At 46.5% G+C, this 17,302-nt stretch overlaps 1 protein-coding gene across 10 annotated transcripts in view; it reads right to left on the bottom strand.

Moving 5' to 3' along the window:
• The window catches only part of Mbnl2 (muscleblind-like splicing regulator 2), a 157,694-nt gene that overhangs the window by 129,145 nt on the left and 11,247 nt on the right, over window positions 1-17,302 (bottom strand). Inside the window, exon 1 of one of the 10 annotated variants that reach the window (XM_063274626.1) lies at window positions 15,243-15,418. The exons of 8 other annotated variants lie outside the window; for them this stretch is intronic. The gene's annotated coding sequence lies outside the window, so the exon portion shown is untranslated. Of the gene's footprint in view, window positions 1-15,242; window positions 15,419-17,302 lie in introns of those variants that run through there. One more of the 10 variants, XM_063274620.1, reaches the window with a different exon arrangement.

Genomic DNA, 17,302 nt, shown 5'->3' with positions numbered 1-17,302 from the left:
CTGAAGGAACAGACACGTAACTCAATTAGAAATTTCTTAAATTTTTTAAATGTATTATGTGCATACATAATACATAGTTGGGACAGATGACATGTCTATACCTGTATACATAAGAACTTAGAATGCAAGATAACGGAACTCTGCGTGTAGAATCAATGTTCAACTCAACAAGCATTACTTTGAAAACTGGAAAGCAGGGAGTAAGTTAACTTGTCAACGTATACTCTGCCCCAGTGAGTCACCGCCCGATTTAACTACAAATATAATCAAAAGGGGGGGGGGGGATAGGATTCTCTTGTTGAAAACAGGCACACGTGTCCAACTGAGAATCAAAATTACTGCAAGCCAATAAAAATGATACAAAAGCCAATGTTTAATGTTGAAACTCTAGGTCTCCCACTACAGCTGAAGTCTGCTTGAATGCTAAGTCGACCTAACCTGCCCCACAGAGTCTCCAGTTAGAAGAAAACTTTGTTTCATTAGGAACTGGGAACAGCACAGGTCTTGAAGTCTCCGTGCTTCTATTGGTCACAACTGAGGGAAATCCCCGTGCTCTCCAGTAGCAAAGGCAAATCAAGAGCTGATATCCTAAGGGCGTCCCCTCAAAGTTGAAGAGGCAACCAGAAGAAGGCCTGGCCAGGCTGAGCTGCCTGCCAGACCTGCTGGTGAAGTGAAGGAAGTTACCCCTGACAATATGAAACTCAGCAAGGAGGACATATCTACCTGCTGGAGACACCCAGGAGACCACAGTGCTGTTTGAGGCTGCTGTATCACTGAACTGAATCAAATCACATCAGGGGACCTACTTAATGCTTATGGGGAGGTGTAAGAGGCGGTGCCCTGGCTTGTATCCAGGGGAGGCAGGCCTGGGCAGGTCTCTTTTCATTCAGCAGGAGCGAATAAAGAGAAACAAACAGGAAGTTCTGGAAGAGCTGGGCATGTCACAAACCGAAAGGAGGATTGTAAGGATCGCAGAGGGTCTGTGGTTACAAAAGTAAAACTTAAGAAACGGTGGTGTTGCTACATAGTTTTCATTTTCATTAAAGATCAAGAAAGCTTCGGGAAGATAAAAGAGGAGAGGAGTTGCAAAGGAAAGACAGGACAGAGCAAGTGTAACAGTCCCTTGACATATCCGATAAGAAGGGGAGGCCACTGACATTTTGACTGGAGAATTAAAGTGAAATTGACAGAATGTGCTATCAGTGTTCAAAGTAGAATCCATGAGATGGAGACACATAAATTTATGGACTACAGAGGGGGGGAAACAGGAAGAGATTGAAGTCACCCAAGAGCTACAGACTGACATGGAAGTCCAAAGACGAAGACCCTATCAGGAACTATTAACTGTTCGTGGATGGAAAATAATGCAATAAAAGGACAAATTAAACCCAAGCAGTGATCTGAGGAAGATCGGAGAGTGAGGCTACCAAGTGGTATAAGAAGTTCGTATATCTCAGCGACTCCCACGCACAGTTCAGTGGGTCTGCATTCCCCCAGCAATCACGAGGAAGGACCATGGGAGATCTATAAATTATTGGACTCCTCTGTCCCAAAATTAACCACAAATGAACAGTTTCCAATTTCTTTCCAACAACACAAAACAGTAGAAGCCAATAACAGAATATCTAAGTTTTAAGGGAGAAATGTAATCGCCATTACTAAATAGTCAATCACATCACAGCCTTAATAGGTAAACCAAAGTATTCCAAGATACATAATGGATTAAAAATAGAGCATTTCCTCGAATCCCACTTTGAAAGAAAAAGTCAGAAATTAGAAAATTAGGATTTATGTGTTTATAACCACGGCATAGTGTACAAAGATAAACAATTTGAACCAACTGAATATTGAGTCACAAGAACTGTTGAAACAAATATGGTCTCAAGACATACATACACTTTAATAATACAATAGTGTTATTAAAAAATTTAAAGTGGATTTTCTAACACTGAAGAATGGCAGGTCCAACAACTTAGTATTATGATTTTAAATACCTTTTTCTGGAGGAAAGGAGGCTTTACTCTCAGCAAATGAACTAAATATAAAGAATCTAAGTTTTTAAAAAAAGCCTAAAAATGTCCCCTCTGGCCATTAAGCTCCCAAACATGTTATTTTCTCACTTTAGGGAACAGCAGGTCAAATGCTACTAGGATCCCAGGATGGTCATTTTTGCAACGTGGATACACCTCCCAGCCCTTCAGAACATTCTCCAATGAAAGAAGGTGGAAAATTAGCAAAAATATGATCTCAACCAAGCCTGGATACAGTTTACCATTGAGAACCATGCTCCCCTTAGATATCACAAGAGTCATATTAAATATCACGGTCTGTTGTCCAAACTGCGTATCAGAAATTATGTGTTACTGAAGGGAAAAGTCATGAGGTAAAAACATAGTTCAGTATTTAAACAACGTGATGATAATTTGGATAATTCTGATTCACTCAGTGGGGTTGTGGTGGGGGGTAGGGGTGGCCAGTGTTTAAAAGATCAAATAAAAGAAGCCAATGGCTTACAAATTGTAGCTTTCTAATAATAGTGAAATTTGCATAACACTTTTCATAGGCTTGGCATAAAATATTAAATTATAACTGCTTATTATTGTTTCTAATAATAAAACATAACTAATATAGAATTAACCACGAAGACACCATAAGTGGCAGTGGGAACATTTCGTGAAGGGTCCTGCCCTGCAAGCCTGCTACTCCCTTGATCTCATAAGATTCCAGAAGGGAAAGAGGGACTCTGAGAAGGGCCTTACTTTGATTCTATTATTCTCACAGCAATGACTAATATACAACTTCTAATCTTTCACAGTTTACACAGAGACACTGTGCCATGGTGGGGTTTCTTTGGGGACCAGGAGCCCATGGATTGGAGATGGGTGGTCAAGACGTGTGGTGAATCCTGAATCTGAGCTATCCAGGACCTATAATCACTGTTTGATGCTTCAGCCAAATCAGCTATTCAGCCAAGTACAAGAACCTCAACGGCAACTACAAAATATTATGAAGAATAAATTGTTAGGGTAAAAAATAAATAATTACATGCTAAATTGGGGAGTCATAAATACCAGAAGGAGTTGCTGCCAAGAGATATTATTTCCCATGGCACATAAAACACTAGACAAGAACAAGGCTGTCCCATGGCAAACACAGGAGGTTACAGCATGTGGTGAAAGAGTTGCCAAAATTTGTGTTGTTTTAAATTTTGACTCAGTATTTTTTTTAGATTTAGGAGGATAAAATTTACAGGAAGATCAATCGATTAGTCCACAGATTCAAATACTAGCTATCTATGAAAGGATTTAAAATAAATAAAAAATAATTCTAATAAACCAAAATGTGGTTTAAAATGTGGAGTAAGTGACATGGTTCATTAATTCGCTCTGTCTGTCTTTCTTCTTTCTTAAAGCTGTTTAAGAAATGAACTAAACAAAGCATCTACATTCCTAAGTTGCTGTAACAGCAACACTACCACTGTTCTAACCATGACCCTTTAGGCTGGAACACACGTGCTAATGCTTCCGCTATACTAGCACCTTCAATGAACAGGAGGTTAGAGTATAGCGTGGGGCACCATCCCATAAAACCCCAGCCACCGGGCCTTGCAGCATCCACCCCAGGCCTGACAGCACAGCAGGCTCAGATGACAATACAGAATCTTCAAAACCGAAGTAGCATACCCTTGAAGGGGAACAGACATTTTTCAGAGGACAGACATCTTTCGGGGTTCTCATACTGGGAACATGGCAAGAATCCGGATGTTTATCCCTCTCTGAAGTCCTAAACAGAAAGGAACAAGCACACCACCCTGCCATTTTTAGTGACTCGTCTTTTCAAGGAAGCACACCGGGCATCCTGGATCTCTCCTCGCACGTCGACACAGATTTTTATTTTCATGTAATTATTACCATGGATATTATCAGCCCATGTCTACGCAGAGTTTTACCTGGCGAATAAGGAAGCTTCTAGCTTGCCTATCTGCTTAAACGCCACAGGCAGACAATAGGCGTGCAACAGATGGGCCGTGACACGCTGGCAAAGAATTCCAACTGCTAGCCTAATTCTTGAGGTTCAGCAACCAAGATTACCAAGCACTGGTGGGTCCCACTGTGAGCCCTATAAGTGATTCAGATTTATGGTCCACCCGCCCCTGTGCTATTTTTGGAACAGCACTAAGTGTATTAGGACAATCTCCTGGCTCTGTGCTAAAAACGGACTGTTAGCAGCTCATAAAGGCAAGGTCTGTTCCCTTCAGCAGGAAGGGAAACGACATTTGGGAGGCCTGTCTTCAAGTGTCTGCACAGTGGGTCTTTCTCTGCACAGGGTCAAAAATTCAGCAAGAGAAATTAATAAAAAGGAGGGAGGGAGGGAGGGAGAGAGAGAGAGAGAGAGAGAGAGAGAGAGAGAAGAAGGAGGAGGAGGAGGAGGAGGAGGAGGAGGAGGGGAGGAGGAGGAGAAGGAATAAGGGAGAGAGGGAGGGAGGGAGAGAGAGCACAAGAGAACAGTAGCTAACACCTCACACTGTTTACAACCCCAGTTCTGTTACTCGATGCAGAAATGTCCCCCTCCAAGAGTCCTGTTTAATAGTTGGGACAGATAACATCTACTTAAACCTAAGACTTCCATTAGATTGGTCCTAATTTCAGTTCTAAACGGGTGAATAGTCAGGCTTCGGGGACCTTGTTTTTCTGGCCCGTATAGTGGGACAATAATATCCATCTCTTTGGCTGCCAATAGCATTATATTCTGAAAGTAAACGTTGAAGTCCTAGACCACAGACGACACTTTAAGGGCAGTCCCCTACTTTTCAGTCTTAATGTGTTTTCCATCTTTAGCTTCAAGTTCAAAGAAGATAGTGGTGCCCTATGGGCTTGGTCTGGTCTCCAAATCTGTTTTAGTGGAGGGAAATAAGTGCTTTCTCACTTTCCTTCGAAAACTAAAATAATAATTACACTTGAATCCAAAGTGAAACACTAAAACATGATGTCACAGGACCCATCTCACAATAACAGTCTTCTCCTACCTTAAAAACAAACAAACAAACAAACAAACAAACAAAAAACCCAAAGAACAAAACACATTCAAAAGAGAGTTATAAAAAAAAAATTGTTCCTCAAAGGAAGTAAAAATAGAAATGTATTCTATGTAGCTAAACTTAGCTCAAATGTTCTTCTCCAAGGAAGACATAAATTAAGATACTTAAATAGCTACCACTCCTGTAGAAAAAAAAAATCGCTGTTTGTTGGGTCTTGAAGACACCCAGAAATCGTGTCCACAGTAACACACAAGTCATTACCATTTCGTAGGTATGAAGATGATCCCTGAGAACATCTCGCATGAGCCTTTGCCAAGGTTAGCAAATGAACGCCACCTGGTCCTCCAGTTCCCCAATTCCCCTTCCTGGCAGGCATCACTAAGTGATCCCAGCTTCTTTTCCCCTTCGAACTTGGGCTTGGCATCAAAGAACATCTCACAACAAATTTCCAGGCAGACAGCCACCAGAAAGTGATCAGAATTCCCCTGTGAGTGGAAACCGTCCCCCAGACTCAGCCAAAGTTTACCTACGATCATTTATGGAATTAAAACGTATACAGAGCTCGCCTGATGAAAAAGCCAAGTCTTAAGCTGACAGGATCCTGATGTGAATATTTACCCTACTTACAAGACCAAACTTCTCAGCCATCTCATTAACATTCATTTAGATATAAATATCTTAACGCCACTTATAAATCATTCCTATCTCTTCACTAATAAGAAAGAGCCTCTTAAGGGTCATTCTTAGATGAGATACCCTTGGCCAGCTCAAATTGCTGTATGTCACCATAATTAATAAACGTGTACATCTTTATGAATGGTGTATAATTCAGGTTCTTCGGTAATTAGATTGAAATAACATTTTATCATACTTTATTTTCCTTTACATACATAATCCTCCTACAGCCTATACGGTACCGATTGTCCGATACGCCTCCATTCTTACGAGCAGTGTGAAGATGTACCCAGAACTGAATTCTTCAAAAACAAGCACCGTGAAACAAACGTTTAATTCTTTGGCCAGCAGCGCACCAGTCTCAAAACAAACAGGGCATTATACGAGGGGCAGAGAATTGAGATTACAAAGCCAATGAGAAACAAGGGCCATTATCAGCTGGTCTCCACTGCAGAACGAAAGCCACAAAGGCACCCTGAATACAGGAAAAAGTCGAAATGTCATAGTGTCCAGCAACCTTCAATGGCTTAGAGCAGTCACCCCAAATACACCTTTCCCTCAGAGGCTGGTTCCTTCAGGTTCTCTCATGCTGATCCATTCAACTATGTTACAAGGCTATTTCTGGACTATTTCTGTCTCGTGCCCTTCGTTGTTGCTGTCTTCAGACTTAATAGCCTGCGTCTACTCAAGACAGCTACAAAAATCATGGTGTTCGACAGGCAAGACAACACGAACTGCAAATACTTTACGAGCTGGCTTCTAAACTTTTTTGACGCCCAGTACTATGTGAATACACTAAATATAAAAAGAGAAAAGAGTCACATTGGAATTTTCCAGGCAGTCCTATGACCTCACCCTGTAAGTCAGACTAAACCAGGAGGAGTTTTGAAACCAGCATTATTCAATGTCATGTGAGAATTTTTTTTCTTAAATATTATTTATATGAGTACACTGTTGCTGCCTTCAGACACACAGAAGAGGTCATCAGATCCCATTACAGAGGGTTGTGAGCCGCCATGTGGTGGCTGGGATTTGAACTCAGGACCTCTGGAAGAGCAGTCAGTGCTCTTAACCACTGAGCCATCTCTCCGGCCTCTATGTGAGAAGGGTTTTTTTTTTTGTTGTTGTTGTTGTTTTGTTTTGTTTTGTTTTGTTTTGTTTTGGTTTGGTTTGGTTTGGTTTGGTTTGGTTTGGTTTTCTCCTCAGCTGGAGGGGAGAGTAAAATCCTGTCACGGCATGACCCACAAGGAAGGATGGAACTGCTGTGCAAGTTGTTACCCTGCTATGGAAGACGCAGTGTGTGCAGAACAGGCAAGAACCCAGGCCTGTGTTCCCGGTGCTCTTTCCCCCACAGTCTGCACAGTTGGGAGAGCTGAGATGTATGCCAGAAGGTAAACATGGCCACTCCCAGCCCTGTCCACACTGAATAAAGTAGCCTTGTTTCTCTATACTCCCTTACCTTATTTGCTGGCAAATTTAACTCTTAATTTGTGTGGTTTTTCCTCTGCAAAAAGGAAGCAAGCAAGCAGGGAGAAAGCTGAGCCCACAGCTTAATGCTCAATTGCCCATCAGCTTTAGTTCATAGATGAGACCAGAAGCAAGCAATTAGAAGAGATTTGTTAATTAGAAGGACGGTAATATTGTGATACCCTTCTCCCCTTTTCTTTGCTTGCTCTCCTTCAGCACAGCGGCCACGCCTCTTCTCAGAAAGAGCAAACTCGCGTTCGATCTGCTGCCCAGAAGAACCACGGCCACCCGCCCTGAGCTCCGTCCCCTCTAACCTCGCCCTCATCTCCTTGAGGGCTGGAAGATTTGTTAAGGAACCTCAAGGCCAGGCCAGGGCATCTCTGTGACCCAGCACCCTGAACGGCATCTGGCACGGGCTGTCTGCTCACCTCAGGACTGAAAATCGCCAACTTCAACTGCCCTGGAACTTGGTGCATTCAATAGAGTGACTGAATCAATTTTTCACCCCTACACACAGTGTCTGTGGATTTCAGCGGCAGACAGTCCCTTGGGGGAACTCAGGGGAGGGGACCTGACTGGGTCAGTAACACTGAGCTTCTGCCAAGCCCTGGGCGTGGAGGTGGAGTCAAAAGGCAAAATGGCGGGTTCTCCACAGAAGGCACTCGGGCCTCCTCCTTCTCCTTCCTCCTCTGTTTTCATTTCCCCTCTCTCAGGAGCTTTCGGAGGGTGATGTCAGTGGAAAATGACTCTACCATGCACGCCAGTTATAGTAGCATCCCCACAGATCCAAGCTTAACTGTACTCAAACTGTCAATCAGGCAACATAAAGGAGAAAAAAAATAAGCCCCTCTCAATCCAAGCTCTTTTAAAACTATTAGGGGTCTCCAAGCCCTACCCTAAGGGCTCCAGAGGCCGAGGTAATTCACGTGTTATGCTAACTGGAACATACAATCCTACGCCTCTGTTATACCTCTTTATCCTCCAGGACTGAAAACGGCTAGTCTCTGTGGTCCAGGACAAGTGCCAGGCATCACACTGTGCCCTACAAAATCAAACGCTCCTGGTGTACGCGGCATTTCTACAGATGTCAGGTAGCAGGAATGTTGGCACCAGCACTGCCCGTCTAAGAGAACTAAAAGCAAAGCGTCCCCGAGCCAATCGCAGGGCCTCATCTCTGGTGGTTTGACCCTCAGTGCAGAGCTCAGGATCCTGCAGAGAGGTGCTGCCAGGATGGTGACAACCACGTGGAAATGGCTGAGGGGCCCTAAGCAGTGAGCAAGAGGAGGCTGCCGCACCCACGTGGCCACCCTCCACCCCACGCAACCAGCCCAGGGGACAGCGAAAGAAAAACCTTAGTAATTGTGCTTGGTGTTTCCAAGATCCCGTCTACAATGGATGGTTCTGGAAGTCTGGGAATGTTGGTGGATTTGCTCAAAGTCCTACCCATCCCTTTGCAGCTAAGCCCAGACTGAGGGAGACACCGTCTCTGGTCTGTGAGTACAGGCCCGGCCTCTCCTTGGCAGCTTTGGAAGGCTTCGGAAGCGTGCAGAACCAGGCAATTTCCTCTCTGAGGAGCTCCGTGTGTGTACACAATAGGGGCTCATTTCCTCCTATTGGTTTTTGTCCGAGCGGTTTCCTTCGATAGAGGATGTATTCCACTCTCCCTCACTGCTATCTCTTCCAGATATTCCACTCAACTCAAGGCCTACTCCAACTGCAGTCAGACCCATTGCCTACCTTAGCTTGGCCTTCCAGTCTTTTTCATTCTGTGGGAAGCATCACATATCCGTGATCAATACAAATAGTCAGCCAGATTTCCACGCCTTTGGCACACACACATGCACATGTATGTATCGGTGTGCTTGTGTATGTGTGCGCTCATGCGTCTTTTTGGGTTGAACCTACTTCTGACTTCCTGATTAGGTGCCAATCATTTCGTTTTGCTTCCTCTCCGTAGCAACAGGAGATGAAACAAACAGATTTTAATCCATATCCTCTGAAGGGAGCGACTGGGCTCTGTGAAGATGATTTGGAATGTATTTGAAGAGCGTTCAGTTATGTTTTGATTGGGACGTTTTTTTGAAAACCTTTCTCATGTAAAAGCTGAAAAGACTTCAGATCCCAGCGTATCATACGCTCCCGTTTTCACTCCCTTCTCTGTTTTTGAATTTCCTTTTCACTACTCTATTCCAGTTTCTCCCTGCGTGCTGATCAAATGGATTCTACACCGTACTTTGTTCTTTGTACATGATCCAAATTTTATGACCCAGAGCTCTGGAAAACACATACCGTTCGAAAGTCTTTCTGCTATTGATGGGTTCTCAGCTTTGGGGGTAGGAGATGACTTCTAACACAGGCAACTGGGTCACCACGTTCAGGAAGGAAGTGGGGTCTGGTTCCAGGAAACACCTGCAAGTGCTCTTGCTTATTCTTTCTCTGAGCAACAAAGCCATTGACCTTCCTCAAGGACCGGGTGCCAGAATGACTGGCAGACGCCACCAGAGTATTTCTTAGCCCCAGAGAAAGTCACTAACTCATTCATTCATTTCCAAAGTTTAAATTCAGGAGTTGGGTCCTAGCATGGTCCAGTTACCATCTGCTTGAACAAACTAAAAACAGGCTAAATGGAGACAGAATTAATTTTATCTGTGCCAAAACAGCTCAAGGCATGGCCTACTATGGAGACTGCTCAAGTGCTCCATTTTCACACATGCACTATGAGAAACCTTTCAGATCTAGGCCCCCCTGTTTCCAGAAGCAACTGCATTTCAACCATGCTAGAAATACACTGATCTCTTTGGTCTGAGAGAGCATGTTCCAGGGTCTCACCATTTCTACCAAAGTAAACACACCCAAAGCCTTGCATAAAATTCTTTTTGCAGCATGTAAGGCCTTCTGCGTTTTGCCAAAAGAACAACGATGTCTTTGTGAGGGAAAACAGGAGTTGGATTTGCAAAAATGCTTGAGTTGAAACCGCCGATCTTTCTAGAGCTGCTTAGAGGGCTGTAGGTGTACACTCACCCCAGAAAACGTACCTTAACTATTAGGCACGTAATTTTTAAATTTGGGTATGCCTTTTACATAGGTAATCACATTTAACCCTACTCATCAGAGAAGTAGATAACACACACCCTGTTCGAAATATGGGAAAACTGAAGTCCAAATAGATTAGGAAAGTCACCTCGAATTGTGCATCTGGCCTGCACCACAGCCAGCGTTTGAATGTGGAGCTTGAGTGGCCTCTGTGAATAATGTGTCTAAACCACTGGATTCTTCCAGTAAATGTAGTTCCTGGGCCCCACCCCAGATGTCCCAAGTCCGTGGCTTGGAGCACAGGCCAAAAAATCTACGGTTTTTTGTTTGTTTGTTTGTTTGTTTTTTAATCAAGCTTCCAAAGAGTTTGGGCTGTCAATAAACCCAGGTCTGAGAGCAGTGTGATGAGTTTTTGAAATGGGAATGGCAAAAGTGTTTTTCTTCTCCTGGAATCACTGTTGGGTAAAGTGGGTATGTCATAGATACCCAGCCTTGTCACGGCGCTTCAAACCTCACTCTGGCCTTGACCATGGCATGGCTGTCTTTCATTTGGTTTTCAAAGTGGACAGGCTTTCAAGGGGGGAAGAAACCGGCCAATCCATTTTGTGAGTTGCGTTGTCCATCCTCTGCAGACACAACCGAAAGCGCCACTCCTGTGGGGATTAAGCGACTAGAACTTGCTTTTTTAAAAAATAACTTCAGACACTCAAGACAACTCCTGGTTCAGCATTTCAGCCCTAGCCCTTCTCTGACCGTTTCCTTTATCTGCCAACATCCCTCTGTAAAGTCTGAATAAGTAAATAAAAAGTAATAATAATAAAGACCCCCGGTTGAAGATACTAGGGCCAAGCTGACCTCCCTTCGGTGCCATCTAGAACCGTGTGCGCTCCCAGGGTGGTGATGTATTCCGTTTACATCGAGACAGAAAGTTCTGTGTCTGTCTGGGCGGATGACGAGGCATGGGTGTGTGTGAGTCTGGCTCACAGCTGATCCTCATCTAAAGAAAATGCCTGCCCTGATCATAAAACACTCAGTGCATTCTGCCTTATCCTGGAAATATTTGCTGAGGTCGTACTGGTGGCCAGACAGCAGCTCACACCTGCCACGCGTGAGGCTTACTACAGGACACATTCAGCAGAGTCCACATACACATCTCTCATCATAGTTTATATTCAGTGAGGGTTCCATTCCCAGTAGCTGCTTCTGGCTCAGAAGTAAGCAGTGTCCCCTGTCCACCTAGCACACCTTGCCACAAGCCCCACCAACCATCTTATCCCTCCTGCCTCTCCCCTGCCCAGGGTATCTCTTTGGATTGGCATAGGCATCACACACTTTTCAACAGTTATGCATTTCATACTGGCAGGAACTCGCTGTCTAATGTTCCACTCAAAATTCTTCCCACAGGGTTCCCAAAGGTTTGTCTTCCCAACCCTCCCTCCCCTCCACACCAAGACTACAGGCCCAGCCCCCATCGCTCTTAAACTTCAGAAATTGCCATTATTCCTCACAACCCCTTGGATATATAAACCTTAATGCAGGGCAAAGTGGATAACATCCTCTACTACGCCAACTCCAAGGCGCTGGGAGATGTCACAAGGCCCACACGCCCGTACCAAGGTGCACTCTTTGAAATGCCATCCGCCGTGTACACATGTGTCCACAAAGAGCCTAGGCTAACCCCTTAAATATGCATCCTCTGAGGCTATGCCATCAACTTTTTCCTAGATACTTGTGTCCTTAACAAACTCCTGTTTGCATCATAAATATCAGCCTTCTGGAGATAAATACCAAATTCACACCACAGTCTGCACTCCACAAAGCCCTACACCCATACTTCTCAGAGCACCTAGAACCCCAGCCTCGGACACGGCAGGCGTCCCCATCCAGGTCACTGGGCGTTTCTGGTGTCTCTTGTCTCTGTGTCTCCAGGTCCTCTTTGTGCTATTTCCCTTACCCTCCAGTGAGTCCCACCCAAGCCCCTGGGTGCCTGGCTCTGCATCCTACAGCACTTCCTGGTTCTTCTACATTCCAGCTCCCCGAGCCTTCAGGGCTCACCCAAGTACCCATCACCTGGGCCTGAATCAGCCTCAAGCTACGACTGATCCTATCTCGCATCTGTGCGTAAACACCTGGTGCTGCTAGGCTCTGAAGTCTGAGGCCCAAGCCGCAGCACTCAGAGACACCTGCAACTTTCCATGCCAAGTGCTCCCTGGCAGGCAGGCTGTGGTCTCCAGAGGTCTGCCTGGGTGCTTCCAAAGTGCATGGAGTGCCATGGAGGACACTGGGACTTCTCCGAGGCCACTGAACGTCTCCTCCAGGAAGCTTTCCCGCCTTGTTGGGATGGCCGAAATCTTCTCACAGGGGGCTTTGTGACACAGGTCACACATGTAACCTTTACCACAGTGATTGACCACAGTGGCCTGCCTACCCACTCACACAGTGTAAATACGGTAAGGGAAAGAAATAGGGAAAATTCGAGAAATACCTTTCTTCTTATGCCTTTCTTGTAGTTTATTCTTTCTGTAGAGCTTTTCATGGTCAACATGAATTTCAAGAAGTACAAAATAAAGGTATTTCAGGCCAAGGCACAGTGACAATGCCGTCAGCCCCAGCCACACACATCGTGGGCCCTCACTGTGGGTGCCAGCACTGACTTCTCACATCCTCCCATGATTCCAGAGAGATAAGTGTGATCATTCTGACTTTAAAAAATCGTGTGTGTGTGTGTGTGTGTGTGTGTGTGTGAGTGACTGTGGGTGTGCATGTGTATGTACGTGCATGTCAGTGTGTGTATGTGAGTAGATATGGGTATGAGAGTGTATGAGTGTGTGTGTGCCCATGTATATGTATGTGTTCATGTGTATATGCTTTGTTGTGTGTGTTACTGCCCACACGTGCACACACACACACACACACACACACACACACACACACACGCTCGCAGAGACTGGAGGTCAGTCTCAGGCACTGCCCACTATTTTATTGAGACAGGGTCTCTTGTTGACCTGGAGTTCACCAAGTAGGCTGGAGAGGCTGGTATGGCCCTGGGATCCACCTGCCTCTGTTTCCCTAGTGCTGGGTTACAAACACACATTGTCTGGCATGCTGTGTCTTACGTGGGCCCTGAACATCAAGTGAAGTCGCACAGTGACTGCCTCTGCCATCTTACCGGCCCTATTGAGCTTATTTTAATTTCTGAGATACACACCACCCTCTACCTAAATAAGTAGCGGGAACCAAGAGCCTTTTATCCTGTAGAGGATAAAAGACAAGGGCCATGATCTGAGGGGCCTGCTCTTTCTTCTCTCAACTAATCTTAAAATCCAGAGAGAAAAAAAATCCTAAAAACCAAACTTTCACGTATTTGGATTAAACAAGAATGGAGAAAATGAAAGGGGGCAGGAAAAATATAATTATTGCAGAACTTAGCATGATCGACGAGTTCTTTCCTTTTCAAGTTTGGAACATTCATGTCCTCAGGGCCCAGGGGCGCATGTCCAGCTGAGTGGCGTGGTCTTTAGCAGTTCTGGTTGCTGGTGAGATCGGCGGTGTTTTGAGAATGTGAACCACCCACCTGCAGAAGCCCAAAGCATAAGAAGAGGCCCGAGTGGGAGCAGAGGTGGCCAGGAGCCTTCTGCATGAGCCTTCTCAGTATTTTACAATCGCCAGCTACACAATCTTTCTATCGAAGGCAGAAATGATCACAAACCCTAAGTGTCTAGCCCACCCGATACCCACAGAGCCAACATGCACCCAAGCTAAGAAATCAGACACACGCAGGGCTCCAGGGAGCACATCACTGCCTCCCAGGTCCTACCATTCTGAGGGGGTGACCATGTCCCTTTGATGAGGCTGCCTTGCTACATTTCAAGCTCCATCCTTGCACCAGGGCGGTGCTCTCCCTCCAGAAGCCTGTTCTGGCAGCAATTGCCTTTTCAAAGCAGGAGGGGGGAAATGTGTGTGTGAGGGAGTAATTTTGTGTGTAGGAGAAAAGTGTTTCTAATTTTCAGTCCTGAGAATGTGAAGGGAAGATGGAAAGATGTGAGGGAGGGAGGGAGGGAGGGAGGGAGGGAGGGAGGGAGGGAGGGAAACGACTCAGTCAAAGCCTTCCTGGCTCCACTGCCCTGGCAGAGGCTGGAAGGAGTCCAGACCCAGGCCGTTTTGAGGACTGGATGCTATATGGTCTTTCCATGTGTCTGGAGGGGTGAATAGGGATCAGTCAACAGCGGCATGCTCCCCAGGAACAGGGATCAGTCAACAGCAGCATGCTCCCCAGGAACAAGGATCAGTCAACAGCAGCATGCTCCCCAGGAACAGGGATCAGTCAACAGCAGCATGCTCCCCAGGAACAGGGATCAGTCAACAGCAGCATGCTCCCCAGGAACAGGGATCAGTCAACAGCAGCATGCTCCCCAGGAACAGGGATCAGTCAATAGCAGCATGCTCCCCAGGAATAGGGATCAGTCAACAGCAGCATGCTCCCCAGGAACAGGGATCAGTCAACAGCAGCATGCTCCCCAGGAACAGGGATCAGTCAACAGCAGCATGCTCCCCAGGAACAGGGATCAGTCAACAGCAGCATGCTCCCCAGGAACAGGGATCAGTCAACAGCAGCATGCTCCCCAGGAACAGGGATCAGTCAACAGCAGCATGCTCCCCAGGAACAGGGATCAGTCAACAGCAGCATGCTCCCCAGGAACAGGGATCAGTCAACAGCAGCATGCTCCCCAGGAACAGGGATCAGTCAACAGCAGCATGCTCCCCAGGAACAGGGATCAGTCAATAGCAGCATGCTCCCCAGGAATAGGGATCAGTCAACAGCAGCATGCTCCCCAGGAACAGGGATCAGTCAACAGCAGCATGCTCCCCAGGAACAGGGATCAGTCAACAGCAGCATGCTCCCCAGGAACAGGGATCAGTCAACAGCAGCATGCTCCCCAGGAACAGGGATCAGTCAACAGCAGCATGCTCCCCAAGAACCTGCTATTGCACTGAACAAAAGGTTTATTGCCTTGGGGAAGTTACTAACCTAATTCCAGGATTTTCTCAGTTTCCAGGCCAAACTGTAACAGGAAGCTCACCCTTCACCTTAACACTATGGAAGTCAGGGATGAGGGGACAAAAAGGGCCACTGGCTGCCATATACTCAGGCCCTCAGAATAGCTCCTCTGTGTTGTCCTGACAGCATGTGCGGGCCTCACAGCATGTGCGGGCCTCGTTGTTGCTTTTTCTTGTCTTTTAATGTCCTCAAAACAGGAGCTGCAGATGAGAATAGTAAATGCAATTCTATAGCCGCAGACATTAACTTGCGAGTTTGCACACACCTGGGGAGGGAAAACCGGCCAGGTATCAACCTGCAGGGTGTTGAACGGTGACATTTTCCAAGTCTGCACACGGGGCTCTCCCAGCCCTTCAGTGGCTTTTTCTCAACAGTGATTTCATCTGGTCTGCGTTATGCAACACACCTTTTAGCCTGATATGGGGGTAGGGAGTGGATTCGTGCTACTTAGTGGTCAGTGAGCGCACTGGAGGTTTTCACTGAAAAGGCAAAATTCCACTATGGTGGAATGTGGGTGGGGTCTGCTACGTGTGGATAACACCAGCAGGGTGGGGGCTGGGAGAGGAAGTGAGGGAGGGAAGGAGAGGAAGGGGGGGGGCACTTGTAGAGAGGAGAGGGAAGGAAACTGGAGACTAGGGGGAGGGAGAGAGCAAGAGTTGGAGAGGGGAGGGGCATAGGAGGGGCAGGGTATTGGGAGAAGGGAAAGAGGAGGGGAAGAGAGAGGAAGAGGGAAGGGAAAGTAGGGGAGGGGAGGAAGGAGGGAGCAGAGGGGGAGAGGGAGAAGCAGGCCCAGTGCATGCTGGAATAGAGGCCTAGTGATCTTTAGGTTAAACATCAACCTAAGAGTTTTCCTTACAAGAGTCTGCCTCAGAGCTAGTCCAAGGGCTTGCAGCTTGTCCTGGTTTTCTTCACATTAACACCTGGTCTACAGCAGGGAGCCTGCTGGGCACTCTCCTCTCTCCCTCACTCTGAGTAGGCTCAGGCATAACTGAGGGGAAAAAAAAAAAAAACCAGAAAACCCTTCCTTGTTCCTCCCTCAGGAGGGAAGGGAGGGTGGGCACAGCCTGCTGCCCACTGGAGCTGAGATTAATCGGTTCCTTCAGTGACCTTGGCACCTACCAATGGTGCTGGGGTCTCTGGGTGTCTGAGGAAGAGGGTCGCAGATGGACGGAAATGATCACCATGTGGGTGGAGGGGAGGGGGAAATGGGAAAAAGTCAAAGGCAACCGGAGATCTGCAACTGTGTTCTCCCCACGGTGTGACAGCGTGTCTTCTGAGTAGACATCTGCATCTGCTGGTCCATCTATCACTTTTAAGCCAACGTCCAGCATGCTAGCAGAAGTTCTCAGGGGACACAGCGGAATACCACTGGGGTAGGGGGTGAAAAATTTTAAGTACTGTTGAGCTTTTCCCATTGCACTTAAACCTGAGCAGAATCGAGGAAATTGCCCACCCCTTTCTCTACCCTTGCTGGCTCAGGATTCCCTAGGATCCCAGGTTGTAAGTTCCAGATCCTGAATAAGGGAGGAGCCAAACTGAGCCTACCAGAAACTTCCAACCTCTAAAGGACTGGCCTTCCCTGGAGACTGGTGGGTTGGCACTGCGGGTGGTGGGAGATCCAACTTCCAGCACAGGGGCCAGCTGTCATAGAGAACACAGTAGCTTACATGCATCTGGCTTGTGTGGGTCTACTCACTGGCTGCAGTGGTTAGAAACTGCTGGTTAGCACTTGGGGAGGAGGCGGATATGACCTGTAGCAGAACAGAAAGTTTTCCTCTGGGGGGGGGGGTCTCCTCTGACTCTCCCATTTGAGCAGCAGCAGCTAGAGTAGAAGCCCTGGGAAGTGAAGAGTTAAAAAAAAAAAAAAAAAAGACCAAAGCTGTCCTTTGGCCCTTGCAGCCCCAGTGGCAGCAGCTCCCTTTGATCCTGCCTCTTAATTGCAGCCTAGTAGCCCTGAGAACTTTAAAGAAAAGGAACAGAGAGACTTAAGAGATAGGGCTTGTTTTGTTTCCTGAGGGGACAGTCTTCCA

The sequence above is a fragment of the Rattus norvegicus genome, chromosome 15 (genome assembly GCF_036323735.1).
Source record: "Rattus norvegicus strain BN/NHsdMcwi chromosome 15, GRCr8, whole genome shotgun sequence".
NCBI classification, from domain to species: Eukaryota; Metazoa; Chordata; class Mammalia; order Rodentia; family Muridae; genus Rattus; species Rattus norvegicus.
The sequence above is the reverse complement of the archived record's forward strand: the minus strand, read 5'-3'. Positions and strand labels throughout refer to the sequence as shown.